At 42.2% G+C, this 20,179-nt stretch overlaps 1 long non-coding RNA gene across 3 annotated transcripts in view; it reads right to left on the reverse strand.

Moving 5' to 3' along the window:
- LOC124244166 (uncharacterized) overlaps positions 1 to 20,179 on the reverse strand; it is a 58,692-nt gene that overhangs the window by 22,148 nt on the left and 16,365 nt on the right. The gene's annotated exons all lie outside the window — the stretch shown is intronic.

Here is a 20,179-nt window from a genome sequence, read left to right on the forward strand (position 1 = left end):
TAAACTGTAAATCCATCATCTTCTCAGACTGGCCCAATGGCAGAGCTGTAGGGGAGAGGCGACATCCACCAGCTTCTTTGCAATCTCTCTCTCTCTGTTTTTTTTTTCTTTGCATACTCAGATAAAGCTAAGGCTAAGAAAGGCCTCACTGGTGAGAGGGGAGAGCTCAACAAGCTGAAACATGACGCATGAGGAAAGTGAGACACAATGGAGAATTATCTTATTTTCTGAGTTGACTATCTCCCACTTCCCCACCTCTCCTCCTAGAGTGGAAGTTCTATGAACCCAGGGATCTTGTTCTCCGGTGCCTAGAACAGGCCCGGCATAGAGAGGGTGCTCAAAATTTTTTTTGAAAGACAGAGAGATGAAAAAGCTGAGCCATGAAACTCTTATTGCAGAAAGTTTTTAAGAAAGAACAAAATTGCCAGATCTCCTAACACCTGGGTTGTCAGTATTTATTGACCACCTGTAATATGTTAGATGCAGTACCCAGAACATAAACAATAGAAGAAGCAATAACAGAACAAGATTCCAACCATTTTCTAGGCAGAAAGCAAGTTTTGAGGTTATATCCACTTATACCTCAGAAATTGATCTCAAAAAAGGGCAGGAAGATACTAACTGGCAACCAAGTGAAGTATGTGCCTTTCATTACCAGCATGTTCTCTGCTGTTTTGTATGAGCCACTTTCCCTATCTCTGTATCGATTTGTGATATGAGAACGGCTACCCGAAGTCATATCAAATGACACACTCCAAATTTTCTTTGCCATTTAGTACACATTTAAAATAATATAATAGCATTGAGACTTTTAAATAAGGAAAGTGTTCGATGGATCCATTTTGTATTGTGTTAATCATGAGTAGGATGGACAAGAGTGGCTTGACTGGACAACTGTGAGGACAAAGAATCAAGGAGAAGTAGAATTCTTCTTTTCATTGGGGAAGAGTTTTATCCACAAAACTCACTTTGCCTTTCTTACTGCTCATGTCACTGGTGATTCTGCCTCGTTCATGGGCGAGCACCCAGTGCCAGGGCCTTGGTGGGCATTCAATAGATACAGCATTTAATAAGTTTAATAAAATCCTGTACCCTGGGCTGAGCAGCTATTCCAGAAATGCACTTTCTGCCCTCCAAACTGAGGCCCTTGCCTTTCCCTTCTCCTTTCTTTGTGCTGGCCACCTTCACTTTGGCTTTAGCTCTACAAGGCACTTGGGAAAATGATTGCCCTAATCATAATCTTTAAGATCTCTACAGAAAGTGTCTATAGCTGGAATTTCCTCATTACTTTAATGTCCTCCTAGTCATAGCTTCATGGGTCTATTATGTGTAAATTAGAAACACATTATTCTACCAGCAAAGCTTTTCTTTCAAATGCATAGAATTTTATAACCTGTCACAATCTATTAAATTCCGAATTGTTTGTATTGAAACTGACTTTTTTCTGTTAGAAGATGTCAAAGGATCTTAATTTCAGCTAATTCTGGCAACCAAAACGAGTCTCCTCTACTTAATAGCTGGCAGTGGTCTCCGCAGTAAAATGCTTCCAGGAACAATTGGAAATTACTAAGATAATAGTGTGTTTCTTTAGATTAGTATCACCTCTGAAATGTGAAGCTTTTGCCAATTCAAAGCTTCTTTGCTGTCTTTTTAAAACTGAATTTCCTGCGAAGTTCTTAAATATTAAGAAGAGTTGATGTAAGTAGACAAGAAGACAGCAAACAGGAAAGCTAATGGACAGACTGTGAGTGACCTGTAGAGAGTTCTAGAATTTCATATAGGCTACTTCCAAATAAGGGAAAACTTGGCAGGCTTGAATTTGGAATTCTCTTTAGTTTGTCCTCTTTTCAGAGCCTGACACTATTTCTATTACTATTGTTTTTTGACTTCATGGCCATCAATGGGAATATTTCCACGGATGATATGTTTTGGGCGGGAAAAGCATCATTTCCTTCACAACCAGCTCAGAAAGTATGGTGTTAACTCAGCACTGGTGTGAAGAGTTTGCCATTAGGGATCTAATCTCTGACTTTGGATGTTAGCTCAAATATCTCGTACCAAAGAGATGTTGCTGGGAAAAACAACAAAAGCTCTTGGCTCGATGCTTGAGGAAGAGTAACTAATAATAATGACTAATATTAATTAAGTGCCAGGCATGACAGTAAGTGCTTGATGTGCACTATCTTATTTAATCCTTTAAAAAAAAAGTCAATGAGGCAGATTGCATTATTATTCCCATTTTACAGAGCGCAACTCTAAGGCTAAAGAGGGAGAGTTAAGATTTGAACTCACATCACCCTTTAAAATTTAAAGGGCACACTTCAAAATTTTGTTTTAGAGGGGCTGATCTGGTGACACAGTGGTTAAGTTCACGTGCTCCACTTTGGCAGCCTGGGGTTCACCCATTCGGATCCTGGGCGCAGACGTAGACACCGCTCATTAAACCATGCTGTGACAGGGTCCCATACAGAAGTAGAGGAAGATTGGCACAGATGGCTCAGCGACAGTCTTCCTCAAAAAATAAAATAAAATTTTGTTTTAGAAAAGACCGTCAATTTCTCCTGTATGAGCTGGCCTGGATCATAATGGGGATTCTGAGCCAGATATTGGAACTTTCTTGTTGGTACTCCTACGTATCCTTGCGTTTATATTGCCATAGAACTTTCGTTCTCCATTAAGTAGGAGTGGTACGTGTCTGAGGATATTCCTAAGGAGTCAAGGTATCGTACTCAAGATACACATGTTACACACAGATTCTCAAGACACTCCAGCTGACTGGTCAATTCAGTCAATTGAGGATGGAACAGTTCAAATTGATGGGCTATCTTAGCATTGTGCCAATAAAATTTTAGCCAAAGAATCAGTCAATTTCTGTGAATCCATCATTCCAGCTGCTTGGCCCCGTGTATGCCAACCAGTTGGTGGATATTTTTCACTTTTATTTCAAAATTTTTCTTTACATTATATGATTTTCCTTGCTTAATTTTCCTATTTCTGTTTGATAAATCTTGCTTGAACAACCCTGAGCTTGTTATAGAACCATTTTATCAATTATGCTCATAGTAATGGCAAATGTGGGTGTGCTTAATTTAAGCATTAATAATAAAAATAAATATTTCCTCCAAAATAATGGCATATGTTTGCCATGCTTCTTGGGCTATAATTCTATTTGCTTTTCTCTGCATGTGATTTGCAATAGAAGCCATTCTTCATAATAAAATTCTCAAAACGAAATTCTCAATTTTTCTATTTTATGTGACCTGAGAAACTTGGTCAATTTCTCCCTTTAGGACACATGCAATTTGGATGCACCAGACTTAAACAGCCCTGTCTTTTGGTCAGGTGGCATTTGTGTTGCAATTACTAGAAATTCTCTCAAACTAGATGAAAAACAAAATGTACTTTTTCAAGAAAGTGTTTTAAAAATAAGAACTAGAGCAAAAAGGGCATGCCAGTTAACCAGAAAGTTCAATTCATCAGAACATCCTTTCACAAAGTGTTCTGGCTCATCAGATTTCATTCTTCCATTTGTTCATTCATGCACTCATCCGTTGCAGTAAGGTGGACTGAGCATTTATGATGACCAGGTGCTGGAAACACACAGAGAGGGCTCCAGGATCCTTGCTGTCAGGGAGCCTCTACTTCCCTCCCTTGGTGTTCCTTCCTTCTGAGCATCTGTGTGTGTGCTACTGAAGAGATGCTGAACAATGGTGCAAAAGAGAGGATGGGGTGAGGAGAAGCTTTAAAATGCCCACTCACTCTTCAATGTGTTAAAGATTAACTTTGGAAACCCAAATTGTGGGCTCGGTTAAGATGAGTATATAAGGATATTTCTGTGAAATGCACTACTCATTGACTTCAGGGCAAATACAATTCAAAGCTTAAAAAATTGAGCTCACTAGTCACTAAGACAGATATAACCATTTCCTTTGAATGCTACTTATGGCTCTAACAGAAGAAATCTCCCGAGAGACCTGTTGTTAGCTCTTTCTCCTGTCCAGCTGCGCAAGTGGTGGCTCTCCAACTTGGCATGCACCCACACAGTGACTGGCGGGCTGATAAAAGTCCAGATTTCTGGGCTCCATCTCCAGAGTTTATGACTTCTTAGGTCTAGGAGGGAGCCTAAGAATTTGTATTTTAGCAGGTTCCCAGGTGATGCTGTTGCTGCTGGTCCAGGGACCACATTTTGAGAACCATTGTTGTAAATCAATGTTACTCAAAATGCCAACTGCAGGTGCGAACTACTCGTTACCTGTCTGTGACAAGATAAGTATAGAAACTAAATGGAAATAAGCTTTGGGAATCTTTTATAATTTGACATTTCCATGATATCCAAGTGCATGGTCAGTGGGCATATGTGGGCATATCTCATTGAGTAGGGTGTAGATGAGCTCGGAGCTGTCAAATTTGCATTGTGAATCACATTGGGTATGAGCTGCAAGCAGATATGCAGAGGGAGCCCACACTTTATTCTGTGATAGATTGAAAGTATGAAACACTGGTAATTCACCACAGATAGTTAGAGAAACCCTGCTCTCTAAACCATCATGCTATACTGCCTCATTAAAAAATAATGGTTAATACACAAATGAGTCAGGATCAATCTCCCTCGTATAGTATGGGACAAGTGGGAAGAGGAAGGGGCCGGGTCTTGGCCTGGCACCCTCTACCCTGGAGGCCCAGGGGAAACAGGGCTGTAGAGACTGGCCCTGGATGTGCACTATACACTGGTAGGGTGGGTCAGCCCAAGGAGCAAAGACATCTGGCTTTTTTTGAGGCTGGAGGCTTGGACAAAGAAACTGACCAGTGAGGATTTAGGATGCTCAGTCCTGTGCAAGGCTCAAATTGGGCAAGCAGGATGGTTGGATGCTCCCCATTGAGGTTAGCATGGGTACTTCAATGGCAGGCAGTCGGGGAGACTTGAGACCCAAGATAGAAGGTTCTTAATTGTCAGAGTCATCTGAACCCCAGGTCTGAGAAACTGATTTTCTACCTGGGCTTAGGAGCTTGGGCATGACTAGGTCTGCAGGTGGAGGCCAAGAGCAATCCTCATCGTGGGTTCACCCAGGCAGGCCTAGCCCAGGAAAAAGGAAAGCAAAAACCATGCTCTTGATCTCAGCTACTTGGGCTGGCATTTTCTTTTATCTCTTTTAAACATTTTTATTAAAATTTCTAGTGACCTAATTCCTAGCTGTCAGGATTCAGCTGTTCTCAGCCTTAAATTCTAGAATCCTCTTGGCTGACTAGAAGGAAGCCCATGTGACTGAAGCTGCCTTCATGATTTCAAAGCTTGATTGAACGTGCCTCCAATTGACTTTGCTAACGGTCTTTTCAAATGGATCTCCTGTTAGCTCTACGATTTTACTAGCAGTGATTTATTCTTTAATATTTTGCACTTCCAGCTTTGATAAACGCAGTGTCCTTTCTAAGCACTTGTACAGATTAGATTGCAGGAGGAGGAGGTTAGCATTTTTCCACGTTCAACACGTCAAGGCCTGAGGAGCAGCCACGGCAGCCGTCGCTTTGCTTTTCCAGTCCCCACTGAAGTCTGCCCTTTTCTAAGACCTTCCTTGGCTGGAGTCACCCCAAGAAGAGATTTTCATTCCCCTGTATCTAGAAATAGCCATCAGCTTTGTTCTAATGGCCTCTAGTCATTAATCTGACAGAGGGGCCTTATGTGCCCACTGGCTACTTCCTGGGCCTTCTCCCTTTCAGCCAGAGAACTAAGTGCCCAGAAATGCTGCAGCCTGGCAGAGACTCAGCGATGCTACTGGCTGCTGATAATGCTGTGAGTGTCCAGTTGGTCAGTTAGAGAAGCAGAAAGCAGTGTAAGGGAGGGGGTACGCATCACGCATGGGTCAGACAGACCTGAGTTTGAATCTCGCTGTGTCGTTTAAGAATGCTTTTGACTGCAAGTAACAGAAAAACCAAGTCAAACTGGTTTGACAGCAAAGGAAATTTAGTGGCTCATGTTGGAGCAGAAGCAGACCAGTCTTCTGAATTTGTTGTTCCGGGGGCTTAAGGACATCAGTGGCTCTTCTCTCCACTCTACTGTTTCAGCTTCTTCCTCAGACTGATTCCCTAACCCTCAAACCTGCAAGACGGCTGCAGGCTGGAATCAGGTCTTCCTCATTAGGGGCCAGCAGGGGAAGAAGACGGAGAACTGGTCCCCCCTACCCAGTGAAGGAAAGTCAGTCACTTCAGTGGGATTGGCTAACAGAATGCCCTACACTGATTGGCTACAGTCTGGTTTATCTGAGCCAATCACTGTGCAAAAGCGATAGGATTACCTGGTTGGTTTAAACCAATTAGAGGCACTTATTGGAGCTGGAGACAGAGCTGAAGCTGATGGTGCCAAAACCAAAAGTATGCTACACCCAAGGGGAGGAAGGGATGATTGCTGGGAGACACCCTTCATGTTCATCATACTGGTTCTGCTACTTGCATTCCCTTGAGCTCATCAATGAACCTCTACGAGTCTCGGTTTTCTCATCTATAAAATAAAGATGACCTCCCCCTCCCCCTCCCTGGCTGTGGTAGAGATTAGGAGTCAGGCAAGGATACGAAGGAGCTCTGCACTGTGCCTGGCACGCTGGGAGTGCTCAGTAAAGGTAAGCTAAAGTAGATCCCCCCAGCATGTGCATGGTACCTTCTTTCATGGGCTGGCTTCAAAAGAATCTTCCTCCTTGGTGTTTGGAAGTGAAATGGCCATAAACGATGACGAAGACTGTTCAGAGAGACCATTTATGTGCTGATTTATCCAGACATTGTTTAGGTAAAGAAACTCAAACCAGGCATATCTAAAACATACAGAGTATCTTTGAGTAGTAAGTTGAAGAAGAGGAATGATCATGAAGATATTAAAACAATGAAGAAAAAGAAGAAAATGAAGATAGAAGAGGAGAAGTAGTTACAATTTATTGATCACTTCTGGGTGTTACACTAGGTCCTTTACATGAGTTGTGAGCCCTTGACGTTGGTTTTATTATGCCTATTTGTACATGAGAAACAGAAACTTACAGAAGTTAAGGAGTTTGCATGAACTCAATAGCCATTAAGTGACAAAACCCGGATGTGAACTCAAATTAATACGACTCCAAAGTTCATTTCATGTTTTCTAGACCAAAACTACCTGCAAAGGAGGATGCCCTCACTCATTCATTCGTTCACTCATTCATTCATTCCCTCACTCGGGCCCTCAGCAAATGGCCCCTGCGCCCCTGCCATGCATGGTGTCTGGGAAAGAAAGATGAGTAGGACACAGCAGTGCCTTCAAGAACCAGACAGTGTCCAAGTCCTGAGATTCCAGGCTTATTTTAGGAGTTCCCCAGGGCAAGGTTGTGTGGGGCAGGGTTTTGCGCCCTTTCTCTGTCAAATGAGAACTGTTGAATCACTGATGATGATAGAGGCCTGGCCGCCTTTGGCACAGCATGCTCGAGGCCTGCAAGACATGGGGCGCTGCTCTCTCCCTCCAGCTCCCTCTGCCATCTGCTCTCCTCAATGAGACAGTTTAATCTTGAGCTATCTCAGAGCAAAGGGGGTCGGAACGTCAGAGGTCACCTTAACTCTCCATAACTTGGTTCCAAAGAGAGAATTGTTTCAGAGGAAAATGGCTGTAACCAGTCAAATTCCTCTTTATTCAGAATCTGGTCCAGATGAAGAGAATGGGTCTCGGGGATTTGTATTGTTGATTCTGTTCAATCATCCAACTGTGTTGAGAGGCCTGTGTGCTGGGGACTGTGCTGGGGATGTGCAAATGAGCAAGCATCTCAGAGCCTCTGGCCTCTTGGGGACACAGGCTGGCAGAGCAGACAGATGCACATAGAATGTAGTATGTATTGTAAGAGAATAGTTTAGTATGCCTCAGTATGGCTAAACATGTTGTTAAAATTTGTGCTAAATTTTGAAAAATTAGTCCAAACTGGTAAACTCTCGCTGTCCTGATTGCCCATCCACCTGCCCCACAAATATCCATCTTCCACCCTTTCTGCACTGATTCCTTCTCAAGAAACTCCTCTGCCCCCAACATCCCCCAGCTTCCCCATGATCCAAAAACAGGGGCCTCCAAGACCTTGCCCCAGAACTGCAGGAGCCCTCTCTTTCGATTGGTCGGCCTCTGAACATACCCGTTGTTAAACATATTGAGTGTCATCTCTGAACAAAGGCACATACCATAATATGTGCTTCCTAGGAGTAAGGGAATGCAGGGGAGGAGTTGGGACCAGTGAAGGGAGAATACCCCCAGGAATGTACATTGGTTGAATATCTGTTGTCTCCTTGGACCTCTGGCCACATTCAGCCATGCTCCCCAGAACTCCCCAAAAGTCTTCTCCTTTCACCCCCATTCTGCAGTCCTCCTGCTCTGAGTCCCAAGGCAGCTACTTACTGCTGAAGGCAGCCCAAAGAAGCAGACATAGCTCATAAACACGGGGCTCCAAGAAGTTGGGCCTGCCTCCTGGGACTTAGCATCAGTGTCCTCTGAACTTTTAGCCTGGAATTTATTGTAGGAATAAAGAGCTTTTACTTTGGTTTTTGTAGGAATAAAGGATTCAATAGCCAGATGGCTGGATCCTTTTAACCGATGGTTGGAACTCTTACCTGTTAGGATGCTTTCGGCTACTAGTAAAAAAAAAAAACCCAAAAGATCAAACTGGCTTAAACAAAAGGGAAAACTCAAAGGAAGAACAGTGTGGATCCCAAGCACGGTTCTGTCTATGGAGCCATCAAAGTCCTATGTTTCTTCCATGTCTTATCTTCCGCCACCCTTCGTGTTAGCTTCAGCCTCAGGGAGATCCTCTTCATTGTTGCAAGATGGCGAGCAGCACGCAAAAGCAGAAAAAGACAGTGTGTTCTGGCATTTCTGTCCTCAGAAAAAGAGAAAATCTATCCCCAAAGTCGCCTAGTTGGCAAAGCCCTTTTATTTCATAGTCAAAAGTGGGTCACATGTTTACTCCTGTGCAATAGCCAATGAAGGGATTGCAGCCACCGTTGCTGCCTTTTTCAATGAAGATTTGCCCCTGGAGTTGGGATAGTTGCCAGCTAATCAATATCAGTGGGCAACCAGCAATGCCTGCTACTGGAACCTATTGGAAAAGGAAAGGCAGAATGGGAGAAGATGGTGTTGGGTGAATGAGATGGGAACATAGGAGGGTGTCACTAGAGATTAGACATTAGAAGGCAAAGGGCTTTGGAGTAAGGAAACTGGGTTTGGAAGGCTGGTATTTCCTGGGTCATTGTTTCAGTTATTTATTGCTGTGTGACAACCACTCCAAAGTTGGTGACTTAAAGCAACCACCATTTATTATCGCTCACTGGTCAGCAGATCAGCTCGGTGGCTCTGCCAAAACGGGCCAGGCTCACTGAACTCGTCTGGACTCTTTCAAGGGTCTGCAGGAGGCTGGCTGGTCTAGGATGGTATCAGTTGGGACAGCTTACCTCTGCTCCACGTGGTCCCTCACCTCCAGCAGGCTAGTCCAGGCTTATTCACCTGAGCCTAGCAGAATTCCAAGACAAAGAGCAGAAGTGTCAGAGGTCTAGGCTCAGAACTGGGACGCTGTCAGCAAAGCCTCATTCTATTGTCCAAAAGCAAGCCATGAGGCCAGCCCAAAGCTGCAAAGTCACGTTGCAGAGTGCAGATACAGGAAAGAGTGAAGATTTGTGACCACTTCGGCAATCAATCTACCACTGTGACCTTTGAAAGTCATTTCTCTTCTCTGCAACACAATTTCGTCACCTCTAAAATGAAGCTAATAATAGTATCTACCTCAAAGTCTTGTGTGAAGATTAAATGAGAAAATGCATGGAAAGTGCTTAGCACAGTGGTGGGCACATAGTAAACATTAAATAAGCATTAGCTTTTATTATGCTTGTATTTATGATTGTAGCTGGTATTATCATCATTATTGTAGTTTCTATAATGATTATTATGATTTTGATTGTCTATCTGTCTGCTGGGTTATGACTCCCCCTAGGATATGCGTCCAGTGAAATGGTTTCAAAAAGCCTGGACTATATGGAAACCTCGCTGTGTCCCCAGATGCCTGTTAATCAGGGGAGGGTGGTTCCAAAGAGCGCCCCATCTGCCTTCCCATGTCTGTTTGGTGATTGCTGTTCTCTCTCGGTTTTTGCTGCGCTGGCTGCTCCGAGCTCCCTAAGCTCCATCTCTCAACTAGAACCCTCCAAGGAACCATGGTTAGCTGCTATTTCAACAGAAACTGCTAGTTTTGGCCAGCGTGCCTCCTGGAGGAAGGGAGCAGCCTTCACTCCCAGGATGGCTGATTTTCTGCTATTTTCTGCTGTTCCATCGGTGCCCCGTGCTGAACTCTTGGGGGAGATAATGTAGTTCAGCGTGCCCAGGGGGCTGTGAGTGAGGGAAGGAGAAATCTCTCAGCTTCATCTCACACCTACTCCAATCCAAGCTCTAAGAATTAAAACCAGTTGGCAATTTCTTGGAAAAGAGAATTTGTCTCTTAAATCTGCAAAATGGAGAAGGTTTGGTTTTTTTTAACTGTTGTTTTGTTCGTGATGGAACAACCTCCCGCTGATGGTCCTGGCGTTTATACCCCACGCAGACTCTGGAAGCATCGAGGACGAAAGGCTTGGAGCTCTTTCCACAAGGCAGCCTGCCGATTTCATTTGCCACCACGGTTTTCCCATCTGCTGAGGGATGGGCCCAGACAGTTTCCCATGTATAATTCACAGTCCTTTGTAATTTAGGCTCAAACAGAATCAACAGCGTGATGAAGATGCCATGGCCGGGATTCAAAGGGTGGCTCTTCCATTTTCTGTCCTTGCCCCAAACCAATGCTGGCCCTTCTGTAAGCCCGTCTTCTCTCTGTCCCACTCTTTAGGTCTCTCTTTATTTCCCTCCCTATCTTGTTTCACAACTCCTCACAATTTTTCCTTGTCCCTCCCTTTTACCAAGCACTATATTTCTACCTTGCAACATCCTGCTCTGACTGGACACTTCCCATAGATTCTGTTGCCACAGTGCCCATTGTGGGGCCCCCACTAGCTAGTGGTGTCCCTCTCCCCCACTTCTTCTGGCCAGGGCTAAGAGGGATGCTCAATTTGCATTATTTATGTCTTTCTCTGTGGTCTAGTGACGTGCTTTTGCATAACGTATGTAAAATTCTGCTGACATTGAGAATTCATTTGGCTCGAGATGCTCAAAAAGAGGGGCGGGAGGAGCCCTGGTTTGTGTAAATTCAAAAGCTATCAGACAGCTTTGCTTTTTTTCTTCCTGAGAGTTGGAGGATGGCCTCTCCTGAGAGTTCTTTGGATTCCACTTGACAGTCGGGTGAGCTCTTTCACTTAAGGAGCTTTGGTTCCATTTGGGCTGTCAGTCTCCTGCCTTCATGTGGGTGGGGCAAGGGATGAGGTCCATTGTACAGTTCGAATGCAAGCCTGTCACTGCATTGCAACTGCAGCCAGAGACTACCAGAGTGAGGAGATCTTAGAGCACCTGACAATCTCTTCATTTTATAGAGGAAGAAACTGAGGCTCAGAAACATGAAATGGTTCACCAAGCAACTAGTCATATGGCATATCATGTTATCCGGTCCTTAAATTCCTTCTGGAAAAATGCATGGTTACCAGGGGCAGGCATCTTTCTAAACACCATACCTATTATCTCATTTAATCCTCATAAAAGGCCCATACACTAGGACTTGTTGTTATCATTCTCATTTCCTTCATGATGAAACTGAGGCACAGAGAGTTTAAGTAACTTGTCTAAGGTGATACAGTACTAAGCAGCACAGCTAGGATTCAAACCAAGGTAGGCTGTCTTCAGTGGTTAGTCCCTGATCTAACTCCTCTTTTCGAAGGCCTCTTTGAGCTGCTCCATTGCTTACAGAAGAATGCCCAAACTCCTTACTTTGCAGCATAAGGCCGTCTTCTGAGTTTCTCGACTTCATTCTGTTGAAGAAACGTAGCCCAGTGTTGGGAAAAGCAATGTCTTGCACGCAGTCTTTTGAACCCTACTTGGCCACAGAAGAAAGGGCCTTCGGCCTGAAACACTTCCTTACCAAGAGACGGGAGCCCACACAGCCTGCCCTGGGCTTATTGCTTCGTGTGGGAATATCTCTCCCTGTTTCAGACTCATTGTGTGCACCTTGGTTCTGCCTAAGGATGTGTGTCGATGGCCCCCAGGCCTGCCCCAGCTTTCTGTATTTCAAACCCCACAGGAGAAAGAGAGAATTCCCTCTACTGCAGTGCGTTGTGGGGTAGGGTATTCCTAAATAGGGACCCTAAATAATGGTTGGTAGAACGGATGGATTGATTATGTCAACAGAATATTCTTCATTATACCAACCCTAGCTTTCTTACCTCCCTAGTTGAGCTCTGTCCTATCTCATTTTCTGATGTCATCATCACCACATAGGGCTCAAGTGAGGGACAACAGAGTATCTAACTCCCTAGTGGCCCAGATATGCATTTACTTCCTGTGTGGATGAAGGCAGGAGGAAGGGACACAAAGAAAGGACCAGCAAGCACTCCCTGGGTTAGGTGGTACTCAAGCTAAGGGTACTGGCTCCTACGTAGGGACCTCACTGGAAAATAACAAGAAGGGGGAGATGCATCCATTCAATCCACACAGCAATCGCCTTACGCAGGAACTACTTTGGCTTCACAATGAGCTCAAGTGCAATAGTTTGCAGCTACTTGTGTTCCCTTACTCAACTTGACCTTAACTGGACTTTCCTACAATATTGAAGCAAGGGCTTCATAAGACTGCCACAGGAGAACATTATGAGTCACATATTATGACTATTATGAGTTTATTATTGAGAAATAAATCATGTTTTTCTCTTGTAACTTATAATAATACATATTATGGTATCACCATATTAAGAGGCAATAATAATTTTACTAACAAAACTCCTAAGAGATAGTACTTAAGTACTATATATGATATATATTTAATATGCATAATTCTGACACACTTATACATCATATTATGGGATATACACAGAAACTATAAGGGATAACTGTATTCTCTAAGTTAGTTGTATCCAAATACCAGTTTATAACCAACCTTTTATGGACCCAGAAAAATAAGAACAATAATATAATCTACATAGAGTGTGTGCGTGATTATAAATTTTTGGAATGTCTTTTCTTAGGGAGAGACGTCATTTATGCACAGATTATAGGCTCTTGCTCTTTTAATATTATCTAGGGCCAGAGGAAAGGGCAATAAATGTCCTTTCTTTTATGAAATAACGATGTTTGTCATATTGGGAAAATCTTAGGATTTTCTGCCTGGGCCTATGATAAGCCCGGTCCTGACTGGCCTTGAATGCAGTCATCTGTACCCCAAATTACCTCTACTTTTCCATGCCTCTGTCACCTGGTCTCTCCTCCTAGTAGGCGGGCAGGCATGGACAGCTATGAGACTCCACTGCAGTACGTTTCTCAGGGGTGCTGGATCATGAAACAGGGTGTTTATTACTCCAAAGGGTAATTGGCATGGAATTACAGGCAGTGAGGCCAAGTATGATGGATTCCAGACAGCACTGAGAGCTAGTCTCGAGCACTTTAAATTAGCACTTTTGGGTGGCCCTCCTGAGTGTCATCCTTGACCTAAGTAGGCTGCTGGAAACACCAGAGCAGTAGTCTAATAACACCCCAAAACTTAGCCCTTCCCATGAAGTCAGAAATAGAAATCATTTAAATGTCTGTGGAGGAAAAGGATCTGAGGAACAATGATGATCTACTGGTTATAACCACGGATTTCTTCTGTCTCCCTTCATTTCTCTCACTCCCTTTATAACCGCATCTCCCTTTCCACTCTTTATTCTTTATCTTCCTCTTGCTACAAAACATTTTATCCAAATAGTTGAAAAACATACTTAGCTCGTGTATCCACACATTGAGATTCTCAGTAGGTTCTACAATCGCTTGTGCAATCTGGGGAATGGATTTTTAAACTTTTATCAGGAAGAACTAGAGGAGATCAAGAACTCCTGACTAAGAATATAACCAAGCCGCATTAAAATAGCCATCTTCAAACTGTTCTCTTGAAAACTTAGGGAATGGCCACCAAAGGACCAAAGAGGAGGAAGAATGTGTGGAGGAAGGGATATGAAGGAAAGAACCCAATAACATGACTTATGGAACCCACAGAGCTAGAGTATCTGTCAAATTATGTCCAGGAAACATTTCTGCTCTTCTTAAAGGGTTCAGTTATACCATCTGAGAGAATTAATTCTTGTCTAGGGAGATGCGTGCATTTAGGACAACAGACGTGTCTGAAACTCAAGCTGTCCAGGGGACTCAAGCCCATGACCATCATAGGCATGTTTGATATGCCACTCCACCCCACAGTACTACTCTTCTATGGGACTTGGGATGGCAGTGGCCACCATTCATTATAGTACTGAGGGCCCTGTTTTGCTTCTTTATGTCTCATATTTGGGGAAATATACAGAGAGAAGTAAGGGTAAAGGATCCTACCTCAACCCCCACTTCTGTACTTGGTCAGGAAACCCAACTTGGTAATCACAGCTGCCTTCTTCCACCACCCTTTCCATGTTCCCTGCACTCTGCCAGCGACTCAGTTGGATAGGTTCTTTATCTGACGGATGATCAGACCTTCAGTCCAGATGGTCTGAGTGCTTGACGGCCTTGCCTTTATTGGTTCTCTCAGTTTTCCATTGCCAGGGACTATTGGGCAAGGAAGCATTAAAACGTGCCCAGGGAATCCCTTGAGTTCCAATCACCATCCTCCTTGCCCCATCGTTTAATTGAATCCTATTTCACCCCATTATCTCCCATCCCTTTGATACGAAGATGATGACTTTTCCGTCTATGTAGTTTGAATTAAAAGGCAGATTCAGACTTAAATTTAAATGTTTAAAAAGGGTACACAAATGAAGTATTCTTGCCAAAAATAAAATATTGCCAAAAAGTTGAACTTGAATCTGATCAAGCTTCTAGATTTAACTAATAATTTATAGGAAATACAGGGGAAAGGTACCTGATATCTTTAATAAATTGGAGGGAGGGAGGGAGAGAGAGCGAGTTTGAGATATAAAGACTGAAAGAGACTTGAGACATACCAACCAATTCGCGTGTACAGACCTTCTTTGAATTTTGATTTGTAAAAAAGGCCTCTTCTGTCTCATTAAGAGGTGAACAGTAAGTAACTTTTACTTTTCATGTTTAATAATTTAAATAAAAGACTATAATAGATTGTTATTTGTTAACTATCTATGGTAGAATTTTTTAATATCGAGCATTATAGGCATAATGAATGAAAATATTAATTTCAAATCATACACATATTTTTCTTGCAGACAAGTAAAATAAAGAGTTTGATAAAAAGACTTTTAAGTGTAAAAATACATTCCATTAGGATGAAATTATGGAGGGAGGGTAGAAAATAATGCATCTATGGGAATAAAGATATGATATAAAATTTCAAGAGTTTCTTTCCATATTTTTTTAAAAATGGAAAGATGAGCAGACAGCTAATCTTCAACAAAGGAGCCAAGAACATACAATGGAGAAAGGAAAGTCTCTTTAATAAATGGTGCTGGGAAAACTGGACAGCCTCATGCAAAAGAATGAAAGTAGACCATTATCTTTTTCCATACACAAAAATAGACTCAAATTGGACCAAAGACTTGAAGGTAAGACCTGAAACCATAAAACTTCCAGAAGAAAATATAGGCAGTACACTCTTTGATATAAGCCTCAAAAGGATCTTTTCGAATACCATGTCTACTTGGACAAGGGAAACAAAGGAAAAAATAAACAAGTGGGAATTCATCAGACTAAAGAGCTTCTGGAAGGCAAAGGAAACCAGGATCAAAACAAAAAAGCAACCCACCAAGTGGGAGAAAATATTTGCAAATCATATATCTGACAAGGGGATAATCTCCATTATATATAAAGAACTCACACAATTGAACAACAAAAAAACGAACCACAATCAAAAAGTGGGCAGAGGATATGAATAGACATTTTTCCAAAGAAGATATACAGATGGCCAGTAGGCACATGAAAAGATGCTCAACATCACTAATCATCAGGGAAATGCAAATCAAAACTACACTTAGATAGCACCTTACACCTGTTAGAATGGTTAAAATCACCAAGGCAGAAAATAACAAATATTGGAGAGGTTGTAGAGGAAAGGGGACCCTCACACACTGCTGGTGGGAATGCACACTGGTGCAGCCACCATGGAAAACAGTATGGATATTTCTCAAAAAATTAAAAATAGAAATACCTTATGACCCAGCTATCCCACTACTGGATATTTATCCAAAGAACTTGAAATCAACAATTCAAAGAGACTTATGCATCCTTATGTTCACTGCAGCATTATGCACAATAGCCAAGATGTGGAAGCAACCCAAGTGCCCACTGACTGATGAATGGATAAAGAAGATGTGGTACGTATATACAATGAAATACTATTCAGCCAGAAAAAAGACAAAATCATCCCATTTGCAACCACATCAATGGACCTTGAGGGTATTATGTTAAGCAAAATAAGCCAGACAGAGAAAGACAAACATATGATTTCACTCATTTGTGGAAGGTAAACATGAACACTGACAAAGAGAACAGTTTAGTGATTATCAGGGGGAACGGGGGCAGGGGGTGGGCACAAGGGCTGAAGGGGCACACTTTTATGGTAACTGACAAATAATAATGTACAACTGAAATTTCACAATGTTATAAACTATTATGACCACAAATAAAAAAAATGGAAAGATGGATATCACATTGCCGTGGTACTTGGATTCCGTGGATACATTTAAAAGAATAAATTAACTGTTTATTTTATTTTATTTTATTTGGTGAGGAAGATTGGCCCTGAGCTAACATCTGTTGCCAACCTTCCTCTTTTTGCTTGAGTAAGATTGTCGCTGAGCTAACATCTGTGCCAATTTTCCTCTGTTTTGTATATGGGATGCCGCCACAGCATGGTTGATGATCAGTGCGTAGATCTACTCCCTGGATCCAAACCGGCAAACCCCAGGCTACCGAAGTGGTGCATGCAAACCTAATCACTATGCAACCAGGCCTGCCCCAATAGTTTTATTTTTTAATGTCAATATTTAAAACATGCCAGAAGTCATGTTTTTTGTAACTGCTACAACTTGTGACGAAAAAATGTAGATGCTAACCAAAAGTGCAACAGAGGTACACAGTTTCAAAATTCTTTCAGTGGAAACAAGCAAAAGAGTTTAAAAGCCCCCGTCAAATCCACCACTCCTCAATGTTTCTTGAACACACATTTATTTTCTTGCATGATACTTATCCACAGTCTTCTGAATGCATTTCAGGGAAAAAAAATTTTAGATATACTTGAAAGTCCTAATTCCTGCACGGTTGTACCAGAAGGTGTGTGCTTCTCCATGTCATTCGTTCATTCACCTATTAACTTAATGAATACTAGTTGAATGGATACTAAGTTTAAAAACCTGTGCCAAGCCCTAGAAATCACCCACTGGAATCACATACAGTGATTAAATCCTCTAATTAAATCCTTTTGTCACAGAGCCTAACAATGATCAAATTCTTAAGCTCTGATCTTGGTTGAGACTATGCTGGATGAAAATTACGAGACTCATGCAATATCCTCCTGAAAACTAAAACGACCTTAGGAAGGTCTAGCACAAACATATAAGAATAAACAAGAGTATTTCAGAGGGCAGGCTTATTGTTCCAAGGCTTGAATTCTACTCTTAATTGAAATGGCTCCTTGGTACTCTCGTAGGACCCTGAAAAGATGAACTAGAAGCTAGTTCATAAGGGGGTCCATATCAGAGAATATATCCTGACTACTGATGGAAAAAAATGAAACTCAAGTAGGACAGGCTATGAAGTGATATCAATATTCTGGGTCTGTCACTCTGTGCCCCTAGACTTCGCAAATGCTCTGAAGATTATGTGTGCGTGGAGTTCTGATCTGGAGATGAATTACCTGCGCAGTCCGACTGGCTCTGTTGAACAGAGTCAGCTATATTTTTGGGGGCATAGAAGATGACATTAATATTACCCATATTTATCACAGAGGGGAGGCGCAGTGTTGCAAGCTGCAATTCTGAGATCCATGCGTTCAGTCATGAGCGTGTGCTGTTCTCTGATGTATGTGTTAAACCTAGCAAGCTTTTCTTTTAAAGGAATTTTTTACTCTCTGTTAAGTGTTTATATCCACCTTCCTTCCTTAACCTAAATACACTCTTTCACACATTCTTATACCCTTTAGTGTGATTCTTGCACAAAATGATCCCTTCTTTAATTATTCAGAGAAAAATCTCTGTTTGATGGGGACAGTGGGGATGAAAAACTCACTATTCCTTCCTGCACACACAAATCCTCTTGGGGTAGACTGGCAGGATGCAGTCTGCAATCTAGTTTTTTGTGTGTTTGTGTTTTGTTTTTAACAATTGGAGAGCAGTCTCCTGCCATTTCTCAGTGATTACTTACAAAGTCAAGAAGAGATCTGGTCCACTGCTCTCAGAGACTGACCCTAGGCAATATAAAATCCAGAGATTTCTGCTTGTCATCTTTATATACTCACTCATTCAACAAATATTTATTGACCACCTTTGGTATGCAAAGCCCTGAGCCAAGCATTAGACAGAATTATCTGTATTTCATAGGTTCTGAGATACGCATTTTTCAATATTTTAATGTCGTTGAATTTGGAATGTTTCCATGGCAATGTTTTTTTTTCTTTCTTAGTGGCACCAAAAAACAATTCCGTGTCTTACAACCAATGGCCTCTTAGATTTGATGGAATACTCTATCGCTCATGACTTCTCTGCTTTCACTAAAAGAGGGAAAATGCAAAATAAGAAGAGGCAAAACTCACAAACCAGCAAGCTTTTCACTTATCATCAGTTTTTGGAGCAAAAGAAAAATCTCGAAGCTGGTGTGGTTTGAAGATGATCTGTGTGTTTCATTTACTCATGCTCTCCCTGGCCTTAGAAACGTGTCATAATTGAGTGTGGATTATCTATTGTTATTCTATAGTTCTTAAATTCCTAAATGACTTTTTTATTGCTGTAGAGTGAGTGTGAGAGTGTGTGTGTGTGTGTGTGTGTATAGAGCTTTCTACCAAAAACTCATTGGAAATTGATTTTTGGCCTGTTGTTGAAGCCATAGTTTGAGGAGACTTTTTCTTAGCATTTATCTATAACATGTCAGTAGAGACTAGTTAGAAATACTTTAAATCAAGCAAAAGAAAGTTTTTCTGCTCCCTGTATTCATCCAAATGTTTATTGAGTCCCTATGATGGATCAGATGCTGCAAAGCACTATCAGGAGACAGACAAATGGGATATCATTTTTGCTTTCAAGGGACTTACACTTTAAAGGGGAAGAAAACCTATAAACCATGAATGCTCAGATCAGGAAGAAAGAAATGAGTCCTCTAACCATGACCAGGGATATCTAGAGATCCGTATCATATCACAGCATCACACTGACCTTTAAATATAACAAAACAAAGGCTGTCCTCTCCTTTCCTCTGAGATGTGGCTGCAACAGAGAAAAAGACCCCAGGCAGAGCTCAGAATAATGTCCCCAAACAGCCCTTCTGTGGTTGATGTAAAGAGACAACTCCCACCCACTGGGGGATGGCAGGGCTACAGAAACTTCAGTCAGCTGAGTTTTCCATGCCTCCTGTAACTGCTATGGTGGGTTTCTACCCACTTACAGGTCCTATCAATAATCCGTTCGCTCCCTTCTCTCATTGCACGCTGCTTTGTCCTTTGTCTTCGCCGCCCAGCTTCTCCGTGAGCCCTCTCAACCCCTTCAATTGCCTTCACCATCCTTCACCTCCAATCTCTTCATAAAATAATCCCTTCTCTCTTTTTGAACTACAAGCTCTTCAAAGGCAGGAACCATGCCTGTGTGACAGAGTAGACCCTAAAAATAAATTTTACTGCCTTGAGGAAGAAAGAAAGGGAGAGAAAGAAGGGAAGATGGCTTTTCTTCTTGACTATATGAGACTAATAAACTGAAGGAAATTTGGGGTCTATTGCAGAGCAGGAAATGGTACCTTGGAGTGCCGAGGAAGTCCAACTTGAGTTTCCCCTCCAGCGAATCTCGACCTAATCTTTTGTCCCAGCACATGTGACAGTTGAGATTCTCATGAAGGACAGATGGTAGGGGGCCTGGTCAATTTATCTAGATTTCCCAGAGTACTG

Source organism: Equus quagga, chromosome 8 (assembly GCF_021613505.1).
Source record: "Equus quagga isolate Etosha38 chromosome 8, UCLA_HA_Equagga_1.0, whole genome shotgun sequence".
Classification (NCBI taxonomy): domain Eukaryota; kingdom Metazoa; phylum Chordata; class Mammalia; order Perissodactyla; family Equidae; genus Equus; species Equus quagga.